The 6,141-nt window shown below is 36.2% G+C and overlaps 1 protein-coding gene across 1 annotated transcript in view; it reads right to left on the bottom strand.

Moving 5' to 3' along the window:
- Positions 1-5,637, bottom strand: part of ATG4C (autophagy related 4C cysteine peptidase) — a 91,645-nt gene extending 86,008 nt beyond the window's left edge. The window contains 1 exon segment of the mRNA XM_030326092.1: positions 5,513-5,637. The gene's annotated coding sequence lies outside the window, so the exon portion shown is untranslated.
- Positions 5,638-6,141: the final 504 nt, after the last annotated feature.

Here is a 6,141-nt window from a genome sequence, read left to right as displayed (position 1 = left end):
TACTTTAAAAAAAGAAAAAAAAGGGGGGAGGGGGGACACTTGGGTGGCTGAGTCAGTTGAGCATCCAACTCTTCATTTTGGCACAGATCACGATCTCATAGTTCATGGGTTTAAGCCCCTCATTGGGCTTTGTGCTGGCCTCTGTGCTGACAGCTCAGAGTCTGGAGCCTATTTCAGATTCTGTCTCTCCCTCTCTCTCTCTGTCCCTCCCCCTCTTGCACTCTATCTCTCTCTCAAAAATATAAACATTAAGAAAAAAAATTTTAATCAAAAAATCTACAAAACAAAATAGCCTAGAGTCTTCAAAAATAGCAGTCTTGTGGGTCGCCTGGGTGGCTTAGTCGGTTAAGCATCTGACTTCAGCTCAGGTCATGAACTCGTAGCTCATGAGTTCAAGTCCTGTGCTGGGCTCTGTGCTGACGACAGCTCAGAGCCTGGAGCCAGCTTTGGATTCTCCCTCTCTCTGTTCCTCCCCCACTCATACTCTGTCACTCTCTCTCAAAAATAAATAAATATTTTTTAAAAGAAATTTTTTTAATTAAAAAAAATGTCGGTCTTAAAAGACAAAAAAAAAAAAACACAACAGGAAGGAGGAAGAATAAAACAAACATGACAACTAAGAAAATTCATAATCTCTGGTTGGATTCAGTATGTTTTTTAAGCTATAAGGGAGATTACTGATAAACATTTGGATAAATTCAAATTTTTTAATATGGCCTATACATTAAATAATATCAATCAGGGTTAAATTACTTGGGTGTGCCCACAGCATTATAGCTATGTAGGAAAATGTCCTAATTCATACGAGATGTATGGCAAAGAATTTAGGAGTGAAGTGTCATGATGTCTCCAACCTCAGTTTCCAATGGTTCAGCATGAAAAAAAAAAAAGCATGCATGTGTGTGTATTTAGAGAGAGAAAAAACAAATGAGGTATAATGTTAACAACTAGTGAATCTAAGTAAAAGATGTGCAGATATTTGCTGTACTATTCTTTTAGCTTTTTTATAGGTTTGAAACTTTCAAAAGAAAAAAGTTGGAAGAAAAAGTAGGGTGGAAATTAAATTTATTTTCATGTAGCTGATCAGGCTATATTAAGTCTAACTACTTACTCATCCTATCCATAAGTGCTAAAATCAAGTATGAAGTTCAGAAAGGTTTGGCTAAAAATAAAAGTACTAATTCTAACAAATAATAAGTAATTACAAACCAAGCCACCATCAGTTTCCTATGATAGCTGTAGACTAAACATAATCTCTGACGAAAATTCTTAAAAGATGACATGTGGTAAGTCATCTAGGACAATTATAAATTAGCAGAACTATGCTAAGTAATATTTATTCCAAATCCAAATATGACTAGCCAAACAAATTTTTTCTCCAATTGGGATCTATTAGTTACAAGGATCTCTAAAATTAAAATGTAAATACAGATATACAGATAATTTCAGACCATATATCTCTAATAAAAATAAACACAAACTCTGTATCAGTAATTTTGTTAACCTATGCATATATTATATATCATTTAATCCTTTTAACAACTCTGTAATACAGATACTATTATTATCCTCATCTTACAGATTAAGAGGAAAAAAGGCTTGGAAGACTAAATAACTACTACAAGGTTATACTGCTAGTAAATAGCAAAACACATCTTGAATCCAGGCAGTCTGACTCCAGAGCCCATGCTCTTTGCTCTTCTACTGCTTTACTATGAAATGTAAAATTTTAAAAATAAACTGTACTAATTCAAAATTTATGAAAAATTACACAAAGGAGCCATTTCAAGGAAAAATCAAAAGCATGCCTTTCTTCCCAAATACACATTTAAATTTACATATACACTAACTGAATGAAAAAGCTAGAATTTAACCAGAAGCCCAATGTATTGCCAAATCCCACGTGAAAATAAAGATCATATATAACTGTACTCAGTTACCTATTCATATATATGGCTGAATATGTTACATATAAATTCAAAACGAATACCAACATGCTTTCATCTAGAACTTTATCCCTGCTCTCAAGAAAAAAAAAAAAACTGAAAAAATTTATTTCAGGTACATCATTCCTCAAATATACTTAATTAAAACAATGACATAAAAGAAAAAAAAAGAATAAGCAATTAACCTTGAAAACTAATGCCCCCATAAAAAATATTAACAAATAAACCATGTCCCTCCAAACCTGGTCATCTTACAGTGTTCCCTTAGTGAACTATCCCACTATCCATCCAGTTACATAAGCCAAAAACCTAGTGGTGGCAGCACCTTCCTCTTCCTCTTTCCTCATGTCCAATCCATCACCTAGTTCCACCTCCTAAATATCTCTAAATCCATCACTTCTATCTTCACCACCATCTGGCCCAAGATATAATCATCTCCAATCTGGCCTCTTCCCATCCACACTGCTGTCCTTCTTGTAAACAGTTTTTCCTCTGTATAACATCAAGTCCTCTCTTATAGCAATAGCTGGAACTTTAAATATCTTTGAACATTTGATTTATGTCTGCCTCCCCTGTTACACAGTAAGTTCTATGAGGGTAGTTCTGTGATAAAGCTCGCCATTTCATCATTGTGATCGAGAAGAGTGCCCAGTTAATAAATAAATGCTAAATAACTGAATGCATGTCAAAGATTGCAAGTTTATTTATAAACAGGGGGGGAAAATGGTTATAAGGTCCACCAACCATTATAAGGAGTATTTTATTTCATCATTTCTAGATCACACATTTTCACATTTTAACTCTGAAAATGAATACAACTTATAGTTGAAGATCTTTGTTTAATTGGCAATATTTTCTTCTTTCATAGTGATTCATAAACAAAGGTGTATCTTGGAATTTTTTCTAAAACCTCATGATTTGATGAAATAAGTAAATAAATCTACAACATACCTGGGTCCAATCAGTTCAAACTTGGTAATGTAGCCTCCCTTCTCCTTTGGCCACCACCCTACTCCCAATATTTAATAATTAACAGAACCTACTGGTTCTTTCATCAACAGCTATCAAATGCATTCCTGTCTTCCAGTCCCACTATAATAACAGTAGATCTATCTAATCCCTCTTTGCTTCATATCTGAACTCTTGTCATAGCTTCATTCACTTAAACATTTGCTTCAAATTCAACCAATACTGTGCACTTGTGTGTGCAAGTTACTGAAAAGCAGTCCAGTTATCTGTCCCTCCCTCTCCTCTGTCTCCCCTACAATTCAGAATTTTATTATTTTTATGCCTCAAGCTAAAATCACTTTTCTTCACGTTTCTACCTACCAATTCTATATACGCTATTTTAGTTCTAGATTAAATCCCTTCTTCATTAAATCTTTCCTAGTTAATCTCTCTTTTCAACTTTAACATTCTAAAATACATAAAATCTAATGCATATTGGCTATATTTGCTCCTTCTTGAAGGCAAGGTTTACATGCCATACATTCTGCTATAGTGTAAGCTCCCCAAGAGCTTACTTTTGTCTCTTTTGTTCACTGTTATATCTCCAGCACCTAGAAGATTATCTGGTACATAACAGCTGCTTCAATAAATACTTACTGAATTAATGCTCCTTATATATTCCAGGGTAGAGAATACATCTTGGCAGCTGTGGTTGAGTGGGAAGAGTCAAAATGAACTGGACTAAATGACTTGAACTCTTTGAGGTTCAGTTTCTCAGTCTGCTAAATGTAAATAATATTCAGCAGCTCACGAAGTTGTTATATTGATTAAGTGCAGTAATGCTTTAATAGCATCTACTACAGAGCTGAGAACAACAGGATGTTCTCAATAAATGTGTTGATGATTTTGTCATGATCGCTAAATAGTAAGACATATTCAGTGAATGCCTACTAAATCAATAAAATCTCAAGAAGAATATAAAGTTTGAGTAATGTCTAGCCCCTTAACATTTATCTAATCAAGAATTCTATGAGTGAATTACATCTGAAATATTATATATTTAGCTCCAAATTGTAAGCATGGCTGAAACCATTTCTGATTAGGAATAATTCCCATTTGACAGGGTACAAGTATTAATATTTTACTGACATATACAGATTGTATTTAAATGCTTAAAGAAGAACAAAAGTTTTACTGTTAGGATTTCCATAGTGCAATAATCAGAATAGAAGAAAAGCTGCAGACTTATTTGAGCTACACAGTCCCCATAAAGCCAGGAAGTACAAAAATTTGTCTACAAAACATTAATGAATAGTATACAATGCTGTTTTACCAGATTTATCAAAATATATAAAAATACACCATGAACAATTACAACAAATAAACTTTTCAACATATTTGCATTCTATTTTACAGAAAGAATATCAGTTAAGTAGTTTTTAAACTTTTTTTTACTAAACTATACAATTCCTTATACTGACTACTTATTAACTTTAAACAATTCCCCAAATTTTACAGAGAATTAATTTATAATTGAATATAATATCAGATTACTAGACCAATTAGAAACTCTTAGAATTAGAATCTTCCTTGTTCAGCAAACAGGCTTTATTAATTTGTAAGTTGGAACATACATAGAATTTACCTTTCAAAGCTTTTCCAATCCCTCTGGGTACTTTCAATGACTCATAATCTAATTACAAATCACAAGCAAGCAAGAAGGAACGAGCACTCCGTTGTGTCCATTAACTGACACAAAATCATTGCAAATTCCAGTAGGGACACATATTCTGAGTAGGAATAGAGGGGAAAAAATCCCACCTAAGTAATTCAGATACAAAAAGCTGTAGGACAAAGTATTCTACTTTAACTGTAAGGTAGCATCAAACCTCTTGGAAAATAACACAAAATGAAAATGTAAGCCAAAAAATGTTAAGAAATATAAACTCAATAAGCAGTCATGCTGAGATGACCACTGAAATCTCTCACATTCACCAGTCATCATAAGAATGTATTCGAACCTCCAGCCTATGAAGCCCTTAGACGTAGATGAAGGTGTTAGAGTTGAGGGTGACTAAGAACCAAATAGAGTGAACGTTAATTTCTGGAGGGAAAGGCATTAAGATATTCAGGCGAGTGTTAAGGTCTGCAGCAGTAACGAAGGCCAAAAAGGAGATAAGGTGTTAGGAATGATAAGATTGAGATCTTGAGAATCTAATTTTTTTCATGCCTTTTCTTTTTTAATGGAAACAAGTTAAACGGATGTGATAGCTTAGTGGACAAGAGGTCGTATCTGGAATACCTAAAAAAAAGCCACAAGGAGAGGGGGGAACAAGCAGCCCACAGGAAGGCTTACGGTTAGTTAGGTTTGGAGCCCGGGTAGGGCAAGAGGTCAGAAGGCAAATTACACTAAAAAGTACATGAGGGAGGTGCCAAAACCCTCAGAGAGCGTAAACGGTTGGTCACAGGATCTCCACTGAAGGTGGGTCCCCCCCAAACCCGGTCATTTGAGTACCAGAGACGCTAAGTCCCAACCTTCTCCTGACTCCGCTAGGCTCAAGTCGCCCCTCACCGAAACAGAACTGGAAAGGTGTAAAAAATGTGCAAGAGCCACCAACCCGGGAAGTGTTCCAGCTCTAGCAGCAGCCGCCCCAAAAGCAGCCCTCACACACGCAGACGCTCCGACCTCAGCGCCGCAGCCACAGGCATCCCGAGCTTCCCGGCCACCGTAGTAAGAGGAAAGGCCTCCCTTTCGAACCCAGTATGTCAGCCACTTCCGGGGCATTAAATCCTTTTGATTGGCCGTAGCAATATCAACCGCCCACAGGCCCATGACCCACTCACTTCATCCATCCCTTTTCCCCGCTCTTTGCCATCCCAGCCCCTAGGTCACCAATACGGCAAGCGCAGAGCCAAGGGAAAGTATGTGTCTGTAAGCAGTGTCTCTAATAGACAAGCCACATTGTGTCTGCTTTGAGTTCCCGCTGAACAATTGGACTTCAACTCCCAGCATGCAACGCCACACCACGCCTCCTCCTTCGGCGCGGAACTACAAGACCCAATATGCACTGCGCCCCTCTTTTTTTTTTTTTTTTTTTTTTTTTTTTTTTTTTTTTTTTTTTTTTTTTTTTCAGTTTTCACTTGACACCCGGAGATCCCAGATGTGTTTTCAGAGGAGTCACTAAATTTCTTGTAATAATGTAGACCTTCCTACCAAGCCTCACTTTGATAAAGATACATATATTCC

This window comes from Lynx canadensis, chromosome C1 (assembly GCF_007474595.2).
Source record: "Lynx canadensis isolate LIC74 chromosome C1, mLynCan4.pri.v2, whole genome shotgun sequence".
NCBI classification, from domain to species: domain Eukaryota; kingdom Metazoa; phylum Chordata; class Mammalia; order Carnivora; family Felidae; genus Lynx; species Lynx canadensis.
This window is presented reverse-complemented; position numbering and strand designations above follow the sequence as displayed.